Here is a 21,823-nt window from a genome sequence, read left to right as displayed (position 1 = left end):
GCAGTGACAACTCAAAGAAAGCTTCTGCAGATAAAAACACATGGCATAATTTCAAAGTGATCACATTCTAAAAGAAATTAAACAAGATCATAGGATAGAGTCTACACGGGAAGTCCAGCAGAAGCCTCTCTGAGAGCTGACATCTGAACTGAGAATTGAAGACCTGGAAAGATCATTCTGAGTAGAAGGAACGGCAAGAGCAAAACTCCTGAAGCAGGAAAGAGTTCGGTAGTTTGGGTAGTTTGCACTGTGTTGAGCAAGGAGACAGTGACATGGGATAAGTTCCAAGAAGGTGTTAGAGAAGACCAGAGCATGCAACGCTTCATAAGCCAATGGAAGAAATGGCTCTAATTTCAAGGGAAGTAGGAAGTCAGTGGGGGATTTGAAGCAGGGAAGTGACACAATCCAATGACATCTTTAAAAGTTCACTCTGGCTTCTGCATAGAAGGGTGTCCTGAAGGGGACAAGAGTAGAAGTCTGGATATCAGTTAGCTCCAGTGGTTCACTCAGGAGACCACAGGCCACAGCTGGCCTAGGGCAGAAGTAGGAAAGAAGGGGAGAAGAGACAAATTTGAACTAAGTTTTGAATGTAAAATGGATATAAGTGCTGAAGGATTGATTTTGGTGGTGAAGGAAAAGGAGCAATCAAAGAGAGCTTTGATTTGGACCTTGAGCAACCAGGATGAGAATGAAACTAGTGACTGAGATGTTGAAGACTCAGGCGCAAAAAGGTTTGAATCTCACCAGTGTGACTCAGGTCTCAGCTGGTGACAGCACTGTGGTCAGTGAGGCCAGACTGCTGGGTAAAGCTTCCCCATGGACCAAGGAAGGTTGCTATGTCATCTAATGCTTGATAATTTGCAAAAGTAGTTTAACACATGTTACTTATTTGAAACCCACAACAATTCTACCAGTTAATCACGTGAACGTTTATATCTCCATTTTGCAGATGAGGAAAACTGAGGTTCAGAGAAGTTACGTGGCTTGTGTAACATCACCAGCTAGAAAGGAGTCATACAAGGCTTCTTAAAGGGAGAGCAAAAGGCATTATTGATAGGATGATTCTTTGTGCCAAATTCTTTCCTCCATGTTCAGAATCCTTCGATTTTGCCCACTAAATGCCAGTGGAGACCCCTCTCACCCAGCCGCCTACCCAATCATTGTGACAACAAGATGCATTTCTAAACTTCTCTTGGGGGAAGTAGCACGCACATGCGCACACACACACACACACACACACACACACGCCTTCAAAACACAAAATAACCTTAACCATTTTCCCTCCCTGAATTGATTTGTTCATGAAGCACCTCCTGTCTGCCAGGCACTTGCTGGGTGCTGAGGATACAGAGAAGGATCAAACCTAGTGCCTAACCTGCACGACCTCTTAGTCAGATGAAGAACTTGCAATCCCTGAAATATCTAGAGAAAATTTTTAGGAAGATTTCCCAGGTCTGGTCTCATGCAAAACCTCTAATATGTAACATGAATTCTTTCCTGCTGATGATAAACAAATATCAGGAGTCTGAATACACAAACACACCGTACAGAAAAGGATTCTGGAACCTCAGGCAAAATATTATAATATTTTCATGGGCTGCCCAAATTCCTAGCATTAGATTTGATGAACAGCTTTATTGAATTTCGTAGATAAATATTTAAAGCCTTCAAGGGCTTGTGTAAATCACCTAGGTAGACACACTTGGTCACAGCGCCATCTGCTGGTAGCTACTGGCGTTGTTCAGGGAAATTAACCAGCATCTAAGATTCAACTGAAAACCCCAAAGGAGGTCCAGGAGGGATGGGCCATCTGCAGCTGATCCCAGAACCTAGACCCTGTGCAGACCAACCCCAAGGCACCAATTATCAAGAACCTCAAGGTGTCCGAGAGCAAAGATTTTCAAAAGCAACATAAGATGAAGAAAGCAGAAAGAGGGAGGATATAAAAGAGATTCAAGAATTTCTGGTTTTCAGAAGAATTTTGGAAACAGTGCCCTCCAGAGGTCATACAACCCCTTCCTCCTGCTCCAGATGGAAACATGCCCGGAACCCTCAAGAGAGGCAGGAGTTCACAGTCCCCCAGGGTACAACCTCCCAGGGTCCTTTGTTCCATTGCTTACAACTCTTCCCTGATGCCGATCATACAGAGATATTGCATGGCTCTTTAAAAGTCATGTCCTAGAGGCATATTTAATGGCATGGGAAGGGTTCATGTGGTCCAAACGTATAGTAGGAAAAACATCACAAATGTGTGTGTGTATGTGTGTGCGTGTCACCAGAAAGATATGCAACAAATTATTAACAATGGTTATCTGTAATGGGGAATACAAAGATGATTCTTTTTATTTTCTTATTTATTCTCCTCTGTATTTTCCAAATTTTGTCTAATGAGCATGTATAATTTTTGTTGAAAGGAAAAAGAAACCCTAAGAAAAAAATACTACCCCAAGAATAAATTATTTCTTTCCTCCCTCCAGCTGTATTATAAGTTTATTTTCTATGGTTGTATACTCAGAGTATGAAGGTATTCCCTACATACCCTGAGTAAACAACCAAATTATTATTAATTCTTATTAATAATAATTAATATTATTAGAATATTATTATTATAACAATAATTAATTATTGTCAGTGATAATAATAACTGCTCACACTAAAGCACTTACTATAAAACACAGTCGATGTAAAGCACCTAGCCCAGTGTCTGGCACGTAGTAAAAGCAGAGTTAATATGAGCTATTATCATTAATATCATTATTATGACTATATTATTAGCCTTCCCTAAAATATATAGAACACTGAACTCAAAAGGCTCACAGTTTAAGTGGAGAGATGAAAACAACACATAGAGAGTATCTAATAATATAAGAAAGAAAGTGACATGATAAATCAAACAGGAAGTGATGTTCCTCAAGCTTCGATTCTAGGAAGGCTCTTAGGTTGCAAGAAAAAGAGATGCACTCAATCTAGCCCATCTGAGGAATGTGCTTAGAGGTATCTCACAGAACCCAAAGGTAAGAACCAGAGCCCAGGTGGGCTCCACAGGAACTGGAACTGAGAAGCCAGGAAGAATCAAGGCTCCTCTCCTCCCCTCAACTTTGAGTGCATCTGCTACGTTCTACCCTCTTACTAATCTGTGTCCTCTTGCACAGAGCTTCTACTAGCCACTCCAAAACTGCCCCGACTGCCCCTCTCCTCCCCTATGCACAATAGTTAACCAGCTCAGTTTCTGTCTCCTTGTTCCAAATTCCTGAGTGGAGAATTGGTTGACCTGGCTCATCATGTTTCCACACCAGGCCACCCAAATCACTTATTACTGGCCAGCAAATAAAAGTATTATCCTTGGACCAAGGACTCACCACTGGGGCAATCAACTTGGTAAGAAGAATTGGGTCACATGTTACAAAACACGCCACTGCCAGCATTCAGCTGGGGTTATGGATGTAATTATGGGCAGAAAGAGCAATAACATTCTCGAGTGACATTTCTGGAACAGCACTCCTTGGTTTCCACTTGTTTTGCGAGGTTTCTTTCCTATCTGTCCTCATAGATCTGTTCTTCTGCAAGTGTTTCATGCTTGACTAGTAATGAAAGAAAAGTCTTTTGTCACGGGCTGGGTTTCCCAGAAAGCATATCAATCTGCTTAATTGTTCATCTACTCTAGCAAAGATACCACATCGGGTATAGTGGCTGTAACGGGGGCTACTGCATGGTTGCAGTGCAATAATCCACCGCCATTTTCCAGAATCCATCTTATTTTTGCAGAGGCCAGATTTTTCAGGGGCCCAACTTTTGCATTCATACAGATTGAAAGAACATATGACAGGGACCACAACCGCTGCATCCTTTGGATTTTGAGGGTGGCACTAATTTCTTCCATCCCCCTTGGGATGAGAATTTAATTGACTATCTTTACCAATTTAGGAAGTAGGAGGCAGTTGCAGAGCCTTTAGCTTGCCTTTTCCTATACCTCCTACCCTGTAGGCCAAGGACCAAATGTATGGTTTAAACCAATTACAATGAATGTCTATCCCAATTACACATTTGAGAAACTGGGACAGGAGGACTAGGTGGGTCCACAAACCTCATGGAGCTAATGTGAGCTGGACTGTGGCCAGGATTTCATTTATTACCTGGTCCCTCCACTCTAAAAAGGAGGTCATTTCAACACTTCGGGCTTCTAGATTTCAATGACAACTAGGATCCTATGCCCAATGGTCCTTTAAATATTTGGGCATTCCCCTTTCCCCAGCATACAGCTACACAAGTAAGTGGCCGTAAGTCCCTTTGGGGGAAGCCTAAAGTGCTTGCCGTGGTGTTGCAGAGCCCCTTCTCCTGGAGAACTTGCCTCTCACTGGGTTTCAGATTTGAAAACTGGCTCATATCTGGCAAAACTGGGCAAGGGATTATGCCTTTTTATTGGGGATGATTGCTCTCTGCCTGCTGATCATCCATCCTTGGTTTCTTTTGACTGTGCAGATTGACTAGTACTCTTTTGGCTGCTCCTCTATTTTGCCGCTGGAGGTGCCATTTTTCATAACCATCTTGATAACTCTCTGCAGGAGGGGCCTTCCTGGTTGCTCCTCCAAACTTTCCGCTCATTACAATAAATGTCTACCTAGCCGTTAAATGTCACCAGCTGACCTCTATTATCACAGAATGTAGTCTTCCCCATTGCTGTTAGTAAGGCCAGCTCTGTTACAGTGTCTCCTACATGTCGTTCTTGCCTGCCGAGGCCAACACTGAACTTCTAAGTGATGTCGGTGTCCCTCTTGACAGCGCACTTCTTGTTTCCTTACTAATAGTACGTCCTCCAAGCCCTTCCACGGCACATAATCACCCCATGGGGGCTTTTAATTCTACTTTCACCATCTTCTATGTGAATTCTGGCATTTCTACCGTACTTGCCATGGGCCATCTCTTTTTCCACGCCTCTTAGATCATCCTCGTAGCAGGTCCACACCAGCTCCTGGCTTACCTCATCAACCCCTGCTGGCTTCTCAACGATTCCATCAACTGTGTAACCATTTTTGCATTAAATTCCTTCATTTTAATTACTTGGAGGTGTTTCTTTTCCTGGTTGGACCTAAATGATTCTCCATTCAACATCTCCAGATTAAAAGTCCCTGAGGGAAGGAACCTTCTGTTCTCTGTCTTTGAGGCATCTAACTAAGCTACCTGACATTTAGTAAATGCACAGTAGAAGTTTGATTAATTTACTGGGCGATATTTACATAGAGGATAATTTCTCCAGTTACAAATGTCTACCGTGTGTAGTGAAAGCTGTTTCTTAACATAAAAATGGTGAAGCACCATCCTTTGAATAAAGAAATAGAAATATTCCTGCCTTCAGTAGAGAGAAACATTTTCAATTACCTTTAAAGATAATGAGCTAGCAAATCCTTCTTCCATTATAACTGTTTCTATATCTGTTTTAGTCATTAGCCTTTCTTCTGAAAGCTTCTTGCCAAAACTCCTCAAAATTAATTTCCAAAGTCACCCCACAATATAGGAACAATTTTCTCTTTTCTTCTATCCCTATGGTTGTTTCATAATGTTTTCTTTTTCACCATTAAATCCTGAACTATAGGAAATCTTCGCCATTTCCAGATCCAACCCCTTTGTTTTATAAGTGAAGAAGCAAAAAGATGCAAGGAAGATAAATGATTGATCCGGAGTCACAAAGTTACAGCAAAGCCAGAAATAAAACTTAGGTTTCCGGACTCCTTGCATGATTTCTTGCTATCACCCACCCCCGCCCCGCTTCCTGAAATCATCAGGAAGAGATTACAATATTGCAGTTTAGTGAAACACCAAAGAGGACGCTCTTTCTTTCCTTCCAAGCCTCTGGATGTCCAAGCTTTGTCAGCAAAGCTTTGAGAAGTAGCTTTTATGTAGTCAACATATATTTATTAAGTACGTGAATTACCAGACACTGTCCTAGACATTGGGTAAAGAGTGGTGAAAGGGGACATGGGAGATAGGAGGAGGAGAAGGAGACGCATGGACCCTGCTCTCACAGAGCTTCCAGATTAGAGTTGGGTCTCAAGATAATTTCAGGCATTGCACAGACAAAGATGTGGTATTAAGTATTTCTGAAGCACAATGTATGAAATTATAGTCCTTTCTCAATTTTCTTCCCCTCTTCTGATTATAAAGAAAAGGAATATCTTAGGCTGGTGTTAATATATCTTTAGTGACTCTGGACTTGCTAATCTCGCTTTTTCCCAAATAGAGAGCTGACCTCAGACTCAGCGATCAGCAAGCCACAGTATCCAGCTGGAACTTCATAGCATTATTTTGTTTCCATGTACATACTTTCACACTTACGTTCTATTTACAGGAAAATATACCAGTTTCCCCTTCATGGTAATGATATAAAACTCCCTCTTTAAATAAAATATTTATGTTTTACTTGAGACTATTTTAAGAATACATTAAGTACATTGCCTAAGTGTCCTGCAAAAATTGTAGCATAAATAATTTTGGTTTTGGAATCACTAATTTAATGCAACTCCTGTCTTGGATCGAGTTAATCATGCTCCTTGATATTACTCTGTCATTAGAGGTCCATACAAACTTGTCTTGTTTTATTTTATTTCATTATATTTTGCCTCTCCCATTTGCTTCCACCCCATAAGAGCACCACTCTAATGTAAATGTACGTGTCAATGTTTGGTAAAAGTACTCAGATTTTTATGTGCCTTTGGAAAATAAATAGCATTATTCTATGTACTTTTTTTTATTTACGTACATGAAATTGTGCTTTAGATCTAATTCTGTTTCTTATGTTTTTCATTCAACACTGACCTTATGAGTTATTTACTGACATTGCTTCTAACTGCAGCATGATATTCTACAGTGTTCACCTACCATGTTGTTTTTATAAGTTAGTCCTGTTGATGGACTAAATTGCTTCTAATTTTTTCCTGCCCCAAACAATTCTGTGATGAGTATTTTCATGCATGTCACCTTGTACATTTATATACCAGTATCTCCCAAGTTTTTGTCCTAACAATAGTATTGCTAAATTATACAATGCTTAGTTTTACTAAATACTGCTACGGGTTTGTGCTAAGAATACCTGAATAAGTTTAAACTATCAAAGTAGTATGTACAATTTTCCAGTTCTCTACATTCTTGCCAACATTTTGTAGTCTTCAACATCTTAATGTTTACAAATGTTATGGATGTAAAGTAGTATCTCCTTGTCTTAACCTACATTTCTCTGATTACATGTGAGGTTAAGCATTAGTTCATGTACTTGTCAACCATCTAGATCGCTCCATCTGGAAATTACATGCTCACAACTTGTCTATTTTTCTTTTGGGTTCTGCATCATTTTCTTATTTACTAGAAAGAGCTTCTTGTATACACTACATTGCAACTATATCTCTGACCCATGTCCATTGGTTTGCAATGTATGTGATGTCCTTTGTTGAACAAAAATCCTTAATTTTGGTTTCTGTTTCCCTAGCCTAAATTTGTAAAGATATTCTTATAGACTTTCTTCTATTATCTTTACATTTTACCTTTCACATTTAGGTCTTTAATCCATCTGGAATTAACTCTTATTTATGGTGTGAGTTAGGAATCCAATCTCATTTTTCTCCACATACAGCAGTCACCCAGTTTTCCCAAAACATCTGATCTATCTTTTACCACTGGTTTGTGGTATCCTCTCTGTCATAAGAAAGTCCCTGTATATATATAAATATGCCTATATTTATATATGTATATACATACATTACAATTATTCATATCAGAAGGCAGTAAATGTAAAGTGTTTTAATGCCCTTGTATTATCATAAAGGAGGTCAAAATAACAATTAATATTAGATTTTAATAAACTAAAAATGCTGTAACATATAACACAATAATGTATAACTTCCAAACTAATAGGAGGGGATAAAATAATAAACTACTTTATCAATACAAAGGAGATAGGAATACAATAAGAGAGGAGATAAAAGTAAACATAGAACATGTGGAACAAATAGAAGTCATATAGTAAGACTGCGAATTTAAACTCAAACATATCAGTAATTACAGTCATCCCTTCATATCCATTGGGGTATTGGTTCCAGGACTCTCCATGGATACCAAACTTGAGGATGCTCAAATCCCTTATACAAAATGGCATAGTCCAGTTGGCCCTCTGCATCAGTAGGTTCAATCAGCAATGGGCTGAATCTGCAGATTCAAAACCCACGGATATAGAGGGTCGTCTACATTAAATATAGATGGGCCAATCTTTCTAATTAAAGGCCACAATATTTCAACTGGATATGTTTTTAATTGATAAACAAAAATTGTATATATTTATGGTGTACAACCTGATATTTGGATATATGTATACATCATGGAATGACTAAATCAAGCTAGTTAACATATGCATTAACTCACATACTTATCATTTTTGTGTGTTGAGAACGCTTAAAATCTACTCTCATAGCAATTTTCAAGTGTACAGTACATCATTTTAACTATAGTCAACATGTCATACAACGAATCTCTTGAACATATTCCTCCTGTCTACCTGAAATTTTATATCCTTTAACCAACATCTCCCCAATCTTCCCCCCACCCCCAACCTCTGATAACCACCATTCTACTCTCTGTTTCTGTGAGTTCAACTTTATTAGACTCCAGATATAAGTGAGACCATGTGGTATTTGTCTTTCTGTGTTTAGTTTAGTTCACATAAAATAATGTCCTCCAGGTTCATCCATGTTGTTGCAAATGACAAAATTTCCTCATTTTATGGCTGAATAGTATTCCATTGTGTATATATCCCACATTTTTCTTTATCCATTCATCTGCCGGTGAGCACTTAAGTTGATTCCATACCTTGGCTGTTGTCAACAATGCTGCAGTGAACGTGGGAGTGCAGATATCTCTTTGACATACTGATTTTATTTCCTTTAGATATAAACCTAGTAGTGGGGTTGCTGGATCACATGGTAGCTCTATTTTTAATTTTTTGAGAAAACACTATCATGTTGTTTATAATATCATTGGGTATTTTAAAATTGTAAGTTGTTTACAAAAGATATATCTAAAACTTAAGGATACAGAAAGTTAAAAATAAAAGGACAGAAAAAAATACATCATATAACCACTAAACTTTTTCAAGCTGTTTTAACTATATTAACATCAGACAAAAGCTAAAAAATTCCCTTGCCGGTACTTGTAAAATAGTCTAAATTTGATACGTTTAGAAAAACAGCATTAGATAGACCTCTTTCAATGCAACCATTTGAAATTAGAACAATCTTAATGATGTTGAATTATTTCAGAGCTTACAAACTGAAATACCTTAAGGGCCCAGAAGCCTAACTTAAACTGAGTGAAACACTAGGTGGGATCTGTGGGGGATTGAGGAACATATGCTTAGTGTAAAATCATTTAGAGTTAACAATAAATTGGGACCATAAAACGTCTGTAACAGGAGCTGGCCCAAAGGCCACCAGTTTGCTTTTTCTCTGTAGTCTGGGCTAAAGGCTCCATTTGAAAATGTCCATTTTCTATAATGCTAGAAGGCTTAACCTAATGATAAAATTTTCAATTTATCCCAAAGATATGGTAGCCAGAAATTTGTGTGCACCTAATAAAATAGACTCAAAATATACAAAGTAAAAATTGAAAGGAAACAAAGTAAACAAGTACACAATCAACAGTGGGAGCTTACAGAACAAACAACTAAAAGTGCTTATTTTATCACTGAAATTTAAGAACAAACAAAAAAAAACAGTAAAAATCTAGAATATTTGAACAATACAATTACAAAATTGACTTCACAGACATCTATAGAACACTGCACCCAATAACTGCAGAAAACACACTTTCTTTTTCAAGAACATATGGAATATTTACAAATATTGATGGTCTATAAAGCAAGTCTCAAAAAAGTTCTAACATTTAAAATTATCAGCGTGTTTTCTGACCCTAATGCAATTAAGCCTGATATCAATTACAAAAAGAAGAAAAAAGAACAATGTATACATTTGTAAATTTTAAAGTACATATTTGAAAAATCCATAGGTCAAAAAAATTACAATGGAAATTCATATATATCTTAAGTGAATGATAATAAAACTACTGTACATAGTTATGAGCTTCAGATAAACCCATGCTTTAAGAAAAAGTTGTAGCTTTATTAGAAAAAAAGGAGAAAATGAACAAAGAGTTAAGCATATGTGTCAATAAGATAGAAAAACAGAAGAGGTATAAAGACATACAGGAATAGAAGTTAACAAAATAGAAAAAAAACAGCAAAGAAAATCAACAAAGACAAAAGTTAATTCTTGAAAAAACTACTAAAATTAATAAACTCATTATGAAACTGCAAGAAAAGTATATAGAAGGCACGAATAAGTCAGAAATGTAAAATGAGGCATCACTATAGATCCTATCAACACTGAAAATATTATGAGTATATGAACAATTTATGCCAGTAAACTTAAAATAAATTTAGTTGAAATGGACAAACTTTAACAAAAACTAACATAGAAGAGATGGAAATAAAAAATCTGATTAGTCATATTATTTACTTACAGAAAATGGCTAATTTCAAATGGAGCCTTTAGCCCAGACTATAGAGAAAAGGCAAACTGGTGGCCTCTGGGCCAGCTTCTTTCCAGACATTTTATGGTCCCAATTTATTGTTAACTCTAAATGATTTTACACTAAGCATATGTTCCTTGATTCCCCAGAGATCCCACCTAGTGTTTCACTCAATTTAAGTTAAGGTATTTAAGTTTGTAACCTCTGAAATAATTCAAAATCATTAATATTGTTCTAATTTCAAATGATTGCATTAAGAGAGGTCTATCTAATGCTTTTTTTCTATCAAATTTAGACTATTCAACAAGTACCTCCAAGGAAATTTTCTTGTTTGGGGGAGTTTCAAAGTATGATATCATTGCTATGAATAACTGGCATAGTTGCTTGTTAATAGACCCCTTTCAGTTACGGTACTTAACTACAGTTAGCCAAACTGCAACAATTAGAGGAAACGGTCCCCAAGACTCCCTTTACTTCTGTCATTGACTACAAGTTTGGGAGATTCCATGGTCTAGCTGGTTAGCTCAATTGGTTAGAAGATGATGCTTATAATACTGAGGTCCAGGGTTCAATTCCTGCACTGGCGAGTCACAAAAATAAATAAATAAATAAATAAATAAATAAAAAAGTTCAGGGTATTCCCAAAACTACTCCTCAGTTTCACTACTTCACTGGAAGGACTTACAGAACTCACTGAAAGCTACTATATTCATAGTTACGGTTTATTACACGAAAAGGATACACATTAAAGACAGCCAATAGAAGAGATACATAGGGTAGAGTCTCAGAGGGTTACAAACATGAAGTTTCCACTGTCCTCTCTCATAGAGTCAGTATGTGTTACCCTCTGGGTACTGATATGTGTCAATACACAAAGGGTATTGCTAACCAAGAAACCTCATCCAAGCCATGGAGTTAAGAGTTTTTTTTGAGGCTTCATTACATAGACATCATTGATTGATTGCTTGCCAAGTTGTTGAACTCAGACTCAATGTCAACTGATACCACATGACCCCATCCTCTATCATAAATCACATGGGTGGCCTTTGTGGTGTGGACATCCCCCAGCCAAAGGCTATTGGGTATGACTGGTCTCACCCTAAGATCCATCGTGGCCAACTCTCACTCTAAACAAAGACACTGCTATCAGGTATAACACAGATTACCTCCCAGAAGCCAAAGGCAAACCAGACCTTTCTTTAGTCAAGGCCAAATTCTTTACTACACAGTACTGACATATAAATAACGGTCCTTAATTCACTTCTCTGAAGTCAGATCTATCAACCCATTTATAAAAATACAAGAACATATGCAAAGAGAACAATTTCAACAAAGGGGCTATAAAAAAACAGAGTAACCAAAATGCAAAGTAACATCATCCTACTATATTCCACAGGAGACCTTGTCTCATGATCTTTAATATTATACCCTGGATAACTTGCTTGAGATCTCACCTGAATCTCTAAGACATTTTCAGCAAAATAAAAAGATTAAGGCACACTGAAAGTTCACCCTGCCTCTTCCTATTAAATATTGTTTTTGTGTCTCTTTCCTTCACCAGCAATCTATGTTGAGAACTGAAGAGATCTTTACTACAAAATAAGCAGCTCTATACCTTTGTTTTGTGCCTGACACTTTTCAGAAGAAAAAAACAATTTAACATGTCTTTTCATTTAAGTTGCTTGACAACCAGACTACCCAACCACAAAGAGATCATGGGTGTCATAGAAACAAGCCCTAGGATTTTTCATAGTACTAGTCACTCACATGAAGTGGTCATTTGCTTTTTAAATATTCAACTTAAAAATCTTTATTTGTCAGTGATTATATATTCTCCAGTAACATTATTATAAAATTATTTGAACAGCAAGTTCTCTTTGTACATTTAAAACTTGATTTACATATGGGTTTTCAGGAACACAGCATAACGTATAGTAAGATACACCTTGCTTATTTGCTTAGCAGACTTTTTTTTCCCCAGAAATGGTATAATGCTAACATTTAGCCCGAGCTGCATTTGAACTATCACAGATTGTGAATTAATGGCATCTCTGTCATAGAATCTTATGCACAAGGAGTACTAAATAGATATATGTTGTATTGTATCGAATTTGTGTATGTTTTATTATACATCAATGTTAAAGCTCTAAGAACTTGAGATAAGAGGCTAACAGGGCTGAGGGGGTAAAATGAGTTCAATTGTTTAATATTCAGGAATCTACATAAAAGGATACCAATTCTTCTGTAATGTGCTTTGTTGAGGGAAGGCACATTTGATTAGCACTGATAAGACAATAGAACGAATCATAGAGCCTTTGTCACTTTTTTACAAATTCACAGTAACATATATATTCATCTTGTCAGATTGCTATATAAATAGATGAGGTAAAACAACATGGCATTTGTTGTACTTCAATTACTTTCTTGTATAATGTCAAGAACTAAAAGCTAACAAACCATAACTTTTCTTGACATTTCCTCCCTCAAGTGACCAATGATGGATTTGCCTTTAAAAAGCATTCATCATTGTAAAGAAAGGTAGAGACAGTAGATTTCTTTGTGTTATTTTTTTTTTTCTATTTTTTAAGCCAGTAGTTAAATTGAAAAGCCCAGCTCTCCTGCAGATGGGAACCAAACCTGGTTGATAAGATTACATGTTTCTCATCTTGGGGGAATGTTTGAAGTCATCCGAGTAGAGAGGGTATTTACTGTCATCAACGATTCAGAGATGGAACTGAATTCCCAGAGAGTCTAAGGGGCCACCGTCACCATCACAGACCCCTCCACTCCCTACCTCCAACCTACATTTCCATTAAACAGTGCACACTTTGCCAAGTAAATCTTCTTATATGGCTTGATCTGACAGCCCAGCATGATTGTTACAAATACCGGTATTTGAGTTTGAGGGACATAGTTTCAAATATCATCTCTACAATTTACCAACTCTATCACTTGGCTCAAATTACTTAAGTTCTCTAAACCGTTACCCTGTATGTAAAACACAGACAATATCTAATTCACAGAGTTATTGCAAGCAATAAAATTAGATAACATGCTAAAAGTGCTCACTGAAGGAACTGCTCACAAAAGAAAATGTAGCCCTCAGCAAACACATTGTAAGCTCCTTGAAGACAGGATCAACGTCAGGTCTATTCAGGTCTTTCCTCAGAGCCTAGCACAAAATTTGGTCCATAGTGCTCAGTATTGGCTGAAGGAATAAATGTATTCCTATTATGATAATGATTTTTATTACATTAGCATCCCCCTTGCATACTAGAAATCAATGTATCAAAATAATTATAGATACCATTTATTGAGCATTACTAAGTCTAGGCATCCATGAGCTCATACATGTTAAATTATTTAATCATCACAACCACACTAGGAGATAGGTACTATTATTGTCGTAATTTTATAAATGAAGAAATTGAGACACAGAGAGGTTACATAACCTGTCCAAGATTATGCTGCTAGTAAGAAGTGGAGCAGAAGAAATTTAAGCCCAGCAGCAAAGTATTAAATTATACTCTACCAGGAAGTAGACTAAGTCATTGTTCAAATTATAATGATAATAACTACTATTTACTGAACGCTTTTTAAGTGATAGTCATATCAACAGTTTTTTGTTTGTTTGTTTAATTTAATATTCACAATGACCCTCCATAATAGCCATAATTACACTCATTTTCCAGGTAAGAAAACTGAGGCACAGACTGGTCACACAAATTACCCACAAATACATAATTAGGAAGTAGCCCTGCTAGGATTCAAACCCAAGCCATACTCTTCTAGCCCCATGTTTGAAAATATAATAGGATAGTTTGAGAATGGACCTTAAATTCCATTTTTAGATTTTCTGTTGTTCTGGATGTGGTAAAGATTGCCACCTGTTCACCAGTACACACAGCCTGGACACACAGCCAGACTACATTTCCCATCCTCCCTGCCAGCTGGGGTATCATCACATGACTGGTTTGAAGCCAATAAAATGGGACAAATGATGTATTCTAACTTCCAGGCCTGGCCCCTGGGTACTTCCCACACTTGTTTTTTGTGTGTGTGTTTCTTCCCTTTTTCAGCTGAATACAGAAGAGTATGACCAGGCTTTGAGGCCAGGGTCAGCAAACTATGCCCCAAGAGCCAAATCCAGCATGCTACCTCTTTTTTATAAATAATGTTTGATTAGAACACAGCCATACAATTAGTTTATATATTGTCTATGATTACTTTCATTGTACATACAACATTAACTGTCACAGAAACAATACAGCCTGCAAAGCGTAGAATATTTACTATCTGATAATTTCCCCCCAAAATTGTAACTCCTGCTCTAAGGAATAGCAGAGCCACAGGATGGAAGAAGCCTGGGTTTCTGAATGAACTGGTCTAGGAGAGCCACCCTGCCAAGATGAACATCTACCCCAGACAGTTACTTAGCAAGAAATCAATTTCTGTTATAAGCTGTTACATTCTTGGGTCTATTTGTTAGAGCAGCTATCCCACCGTAACTTATTTACAAGGCACTCTAACTAGGGAAAAGAATAACTTCTACATTTTGTAAGATAAACTTTTATTTTCCAAAACAATTGACATGCTATCTCACTGTTTCTCCATATCATGCAGCTTTTACTTCTAGCCACCACATTCAGGAATGGCACCACTTCTCCCCTCTCTGAGAGTATAACACAATCATGACCATTGCACCCAGGAGAGACAAGCCAATGTCAATGCTCCACCTAGTATCTCTCTACTCATTGGAATTTTGGTGGGGGGAGGTTGTTTGTTTGTTTTTAATTTGGGGTTTCAATATTCCAAAGATAAACAGAATTACAGCACTTATCCAATAATTCAGTCTATATTGAGAAAGAGGATTCTGACAAGCATAGAAAAAATATACTTTTTATTAGTATGTCCAAATCTAGAATGTAATAAAACACAGACCTTTCAGAAGAGGAGGAAAAAAAATCCTTAGTAATGGGAAGGAAAGCCAAAAGAATATTACTTACTGCTATAGAATCCAATATTGTAAAGTCCTTTTTTTTTTCTTTTCCTATGCCACGTTTTTAATGTCTCCGTGAGATCATTTTGCTGTGACTATCAATCACAGGAAACTACTGACGTTGTGAAACTGCTTTTAAGATATACAGGGTTTCCAAAGCCAAAGTTGTCTGAAGAATAAAAATCTTCAAAGATTGTATATTTTCAAAAATATCTGTTTGATACACCAAGCTGAGTAATGGCCAGCTGTTCCTACTCTGTAGCTGCTTGACAGAATGCATGAATATTGTTTTGTGCAGAACATTAAATATGAAAAACAAAAACCTTTTGTGAGGATTCCCAGTTCTGCTATGGTGAATGCTGTGGTCTGAATATCTCTGTTCCCCCACAATTTATATGTTGAAATCCTAATCCCCAAGGCGATGGCATTAGGAGGTAGGGTCTTTGGGAGGTGATTAGGTCATGAGTGCTCTAAGATTAGTGTTCTTATACGAAGGCACCCCAGAGAGCTTGTTCTCCTCTTATATCAGGTGAAGATGCAGAGAGGTCAGCCATCTGCAACCCAGAAGAGGGTCCTCGCTAGAACCAACCATGCTGACACCCTGATCTCACACTTCCAGCCTCCAGACCTGCGAGAAATACATTTCTGTTATTTATAAGTCATCCAGTCTATGGTAATTTGTTATTGCTGCCCAAATGGACTGAAACAGCCTCTTCCATTTGTAGGAAGCAGAAATCACATTAAAGCTGAGGTGCTGAGAGTTGGCAGATTAGAATCAAATTAATTTGGGAGTAGACAATGTTCTCCAAGTTCTGCTTTGAAACTCAGGAAATTTTGACGATTTTCAGACACGTATGGGTATGTCTTCCTATGTGAATATATAGATATGGAGCCAAGTCTACTGGTATGAACTACAGCCTAGGAGAATTTGTATTCTACTCTTAGTGATCCAGGAAGACCATCTAGAAGAAATAACTTTGATCACCAAGGATTACCATCAGTATCGATCATTCTTTTACTCAGCAAATGTTGAGTCACTCCTATGTGCCAACAACTGTTCTACATACTGGAAAAATAATAGTAAACTAAACAGAGTAAATTTCTTGCTTTCTTCATTTGGATGACATTCTAGTGGGGGAATATAGGAAATAAATAATAAATAAATGTATTATAAATATTGAATCAGAGTGATATTATATAAACCCAGTCTCTGATGACAATACAATAAAATTCAGTAATAAAAAAATAGAAACCTTATCTGTTTGGAAATTTTTAATTTATAAATATAATGAATTCATAGGTCAAGTAAGAAACTACAGTGGAAATTAGAAAACATGTAAAAGTCAATGATAATGAAAACCATTACCTACAAGGACCTGCAGAGGGTAATTAAAGCAAATATGTAAAGAAATCTAAATTTTAATGAGTTAAACACGCTCAAAAAAATAATATTAGGAATGAAAAGAAAGCCATAAATACAGCCATAGCAGCAATCAAATATTAATAAGAGTATACTATAAACATTAGGCCAATAAATTTGAAAATTTAGACAAAATGGACAAACTGCTAGAAAATAAAAACTTTCCAAAAGCAATTCTAGAAGAAAAAAATAAAACTAAGTAGACCAATTGACATTTAAAAAATTGAGTAAGTAGTTAAAATATGCCCACGAAAAAATGTTAGATGGTTTTGCAGGTGAACGTAAACCAACCTTCAGGAACACATCATAACTATCTTATATAAACTTCTAGAAAGTAAGATAATAGTAAGAACAGCTAAAAGTAAAAGGTAGTTTATTATGTTATTGCACTGTTCTAATTGCTTCACGTATTTTCACTGTTTTAATCCTCAAAACATCCCTATGAGGTTGATATGTTTATTTTCCAAGTTAGGAAACTGAGGCAAAAAGAGATTAGATTTACTTTCTATAAACAGCTAGAATAGAGGGGGGAAAAACAGTGAAAGCATTCCAAGCATTCCAACTCATTTCATGAGACTAGTATAACTTCAACATGAAAACCAGACAAGGACAGCAAAAGAAAAGAAAATTATTGATCAAACTCACTTATAAAAGTACAAAAATTCTAAACAGGATCTGAACAAACCAAATCCAGGAATGCATAAAATGTTAATAATAACCAAATAGGTCTTATCCCAGGAATGCAAGGTTGGTTCAACACTAGAAAATCTACTAATATAATCTATCTATCATATTAACTGACCAAAATATACAATAATCTCAATAAATACAGGGGGAAAAGAAGCTTTCTGCAAACTTAGAATAGAGGCATCTGTCAAAAATCTACAGTAAAAATCACATCTAAGACCAGAACATTATACACTTGTAGTCTCTTTAAGGGAATAAGCAAAGATAGCTGTTATTCCTTTAGACTTAACAGTGTACTGAATGAAGGTCCTAGCCAGTGCAATACGAAAGAAAAAGTTTTATGTAAGAAACAAGAGAATGAAGACTAGCCTCACACATATCTCATAAAGGATTGCTATCCAAAATATACAAAGAACTCTTAAAATGCAACATAAAATGAACAACTGATTAAAAAATAGGCAAAAGATCCAAACAGACATCTCACCAAGAAGATATACAGATAGCAAATAATCATGTGAAAAGATACTCCATATCATACATCACCAGGGAAATGTAAATTAAAACAACAGTGATATACTACTACACGCCTATTAGAATGGCCAAAATCCAAGACACGGACAGTACCAAATGCTGACAAGGATGTGCAGCAACGGGAATTCTCATTCATTGCCGGTGGGGATGCAAAATGGTACACAGCCACTTTGGAAAGTTATTTGGCAATTTCTTACAAAACTAAATGTACTCTTACAATAATCCACTTGTTGCACTCCTTAGTATTTACCTGAATGAGTTGAAAATAATTTACATCCACACCAAAACCTACACACAGAGGTATATAGCAGCTTTATTTATAATTGCCCAAACTTAGAAGCAATCAGGATGTTCTTCAGTAGGTGAACAGATTAGTAACCATGGTACATCCAAAGGAATATTATTCAGTGATAAAAAGAAATGGCTATCAAGCTATGAAAATTGAGGAACCTTAGATTATATTACTGAGTGAAAGAAGCCAATATGAAAAGGCCACACACACAACTTTACGTGGAGTAAAATAATGTTGAAAAATTGAGCAAATAGAGGCAAAACTGATTTTTCCACAAAGGCAGAAGGAAATCTACTATATAGAACAGAATTTACATATCTATTATTACCTTCGATTTACAGAATTATAACATAGCACTAAGACAATGAAAGGTTAAAATCATATAATGACATGATTTTTTATGTGTGTAATAAATTACTTGCAAGGAAACAACCACAAAAGCGAGGGCATCTGGACAGCCTTGCATCCGTGTTCCAGTTCCACCACTTTCTACTGGGCAAGTTACTTACCTTCTCTTTACTGTTGCCTCAATTTCCTGATCTGTAAAACAGGATAATAATCCCTACCACACAGCCCTTGTATTAATCTGTTTCTGTTGCTTTTAACAAAATGCATGGAATTGGGTATTTTATAAAGAAAACAAAATTTATCTGCTTACAGTTTCTGAGGTCAGGAAGTCCAAAGTCCATCTGGTGGTGGTGACAGCAACCCAAGGGTCCCACATTGCAAGATGGTGGAAGAAGAGAGAGCAGAGAGAGCAGAGACAGACTCTCCTCTTCTTTTAAAGCCCTTAGAACTATTCACCTGACCACCATTTTTAATCCATTCACTGCAGCATGGTCCTATAATCCAATCACCTCTTCAAGGCTCCACCTTTCAATTACCATAGCAGGATTTCCCACCCACTTAACAGTGACAGTGGGAGCTAAGTTTCCAATACATAAAACTTGGGAAACACAATTCAAGCGTCAGTGAGTTTGGGGGGGCACATAATTCAGTCCACTACAGCCCTACTGTGAGGATTCAACAACAAGCATTACTGGCCTGGTACTTCGTAAGCGCTCAATATGCTGATGGTGTAATTCAGTAAAGTATCATGCCTGGCACATACCAGGTGCTCCATGAAAACTGAATAGATGAATGAACAAAAGAAAATACAGATTTCAGCAGTGCCCCCAGGTTGGTGCTAGAGGCCTTCAATGTTGCTTTGAGATGTGGGGGAGCTTGGAGCACAGGCAGCTCCCCAGTAATGGAAGAACAGAACCTCTGGATGGACTCCTCCTGGGTAGCAGCTGGGGACTCAGCTCTGAATTCTGTATAGAAAAAGCAGCTGGATCCTAGACTTTCAAAGGCTTTGAGACAACCAGGAGTACCTGCTCTTGAGCCTAGTGGGCCTGTAGGCAAGATATCCCTGCCCATTGGGATGTACTGCTGGGCATTCAGCCATGATGATGTCCTCCAGGATCCTATGCTTGTTATTCCTCCTCCATCAGACATGGGCAGCATCCCCTAGAAGCCAATGATTCCAGAGCTCAAGTATCAGTACCTCGCCAAGGAGGAGGAAGGAGAGGCAGAGTATCCTCCCCTGCCATGACTGTATCTTTGGCCATTGATAGTGTGGACGAGGTTCCAGTGGTGAAAGCTAAACTTACCCATTCATCATGAATTCTCTGATCACAAAATAGACCCAGGAGAATATTCAGCATTTTGAACAATGAACAAGGCTGAGAGATGGTGTCTACACACCCCACAAGGGCCTTACCATCAATGAGACCAAGCACTTTCTAGTGGCAGAAGCACTCCACACACTAAAGCTACAGAGTGGAGAGACAACGAAAGAAGTGAAACAGACTGCGTCAGCCCAGTCCACCCAAAACAGCACCCCTACTTTTCCCCTAAGCAAAAGACCAGAGGCTGGTTTACATTGGGTTCTTCCATAGCCTCACCTAGCCTAAATCCTGGCACCATGGATTATAGAAGTGGGGATAAGGACAGAAACCCATCAGATAAATAAAGCCCCTTTGAACCACGATCCCTCCACAAGTATGATGTGGGAGGCTTTGCCAACCAGGGCCATCGAGGAGCCCAGAAGCCCTCTCCAATGGAACTAATCCAAGTTCAGACCACTTGAAAGGGTGAAAATTGAGTAACTGTTAAGCAGCCTAAGATGGAAATATCAGTGATAGAAGTGAAGAAACACCAAGGACCTATAATCTCAAACCCCGTGACATGAATGTGCTCACACCCCCTGACTTCTGGAGCTCTTTCTATTCCAGGGACTCTGGGTAGCTGGTGTCTTGTGCTCCACTCTCCTTTTATCTTGAATTGGACATAGGAAAGGTAGATAGATAGATAGATAGATAGATAGATAGATAGATAGATAGATAGATAGATAGATAGATAGATAGATAGATAGATAGATACATAGATACATAGATACATAGATACATAGATACATAGATACATAGATACATAGATAGATACATAGATACATAGATACATAGATAGATACATAGATAGATAGATAGATAGATAGATACATAGATAGATAGATAGATAGATAGATAGATAGATAATATATAGATATATTTAAAATGTATTAAACTGAGGCTAGAGCTAGAGACATAATTGGTTTTTGAAAAACATTAGTAGAAAGCTTGTCCTTACTGTGTGGAAGAGGCCATTGTGTACTGCCTTAACCTATAGTTAAGACTAAATAATCACTGCAGCGATGTATGGGGGCCTCGTTACCTATTTTTGTATTGTTTACCCTGGACAAGAATTTCAATTTTTGCTTACTAGGTAAATAATGTATGTGCTGTTCCAAAACCCAGGTGTCCTGAGTCTTTTACCACTATCAACATGAGCATTGACAAATTATGGAGCAGAGATGCTCACTGGCTAGTTTAGACAACTTCGACCCTCCTGGCTGTGCCAGTATGCATTCCAGCCCTGTCAGTTGTGGGAACCTAAGACCTATTTGAGATCTGAGTACAGTCAAAAGCCAGACATGGCAGGAACTCCTCTTCCTGTGCTGAAATTAAAGTCTCCTTGCTTTTTGGTAGACTTAATGGACCACTTTGCCCTTCAGCCAGTTCTTAATGTGGTTCGTCTTGGACCAGTGCTGTTGCAGGGATGCTTCTGTTTTATGTGTCACAGAACAAACACATGTCTTGCATATCCTTTCTTGTACTTTAAAGTAAGATTAGTTCAACTCCAATTTGGTTGAAAACTTCCTAAGGGAGAAAATTAAGTCTACTGGTTTGGTATAGATAAATGGATACTAAACTTCTTTAAAGTAAAGAAGATGGTAACTACAGTTAGATTA

General features: G+C 37.4%; 1 pseudogene; it reads left to right on the top strand.

Moving 5' to 3' along the window:
* Positions 1-4,714: 4,714 nt before the first annotated feature.
* On the top strand, positions 4,715-20,784 carry LOC134387453 (putative monooxygenase p33MONOX; annotated as a pseudogene).
* The last annotated feature ends 1,039 nt before the right edge of the window (positions 20,785-21,823 follow it).

This window comes from Cynocephalus volans, chromosome 10, assembly GCF_027409185.1.
Source record: "Cynocephalus volans isolate mCynVol1 chromosome 10, mCynVol1.pri, whole genome shotgun sequence".
NCBI lineage: Eukaryota > Metazoa > Chordata > Mammalia > Dermoptera > Cynocephalidae > Cynocephalus > Cynocephalus volans.
The sequence above is the reverse complement of the archived record's forward strand: the minus strand, read 5'-3'. Positions and strand labels throughout refer to the sequence as shown.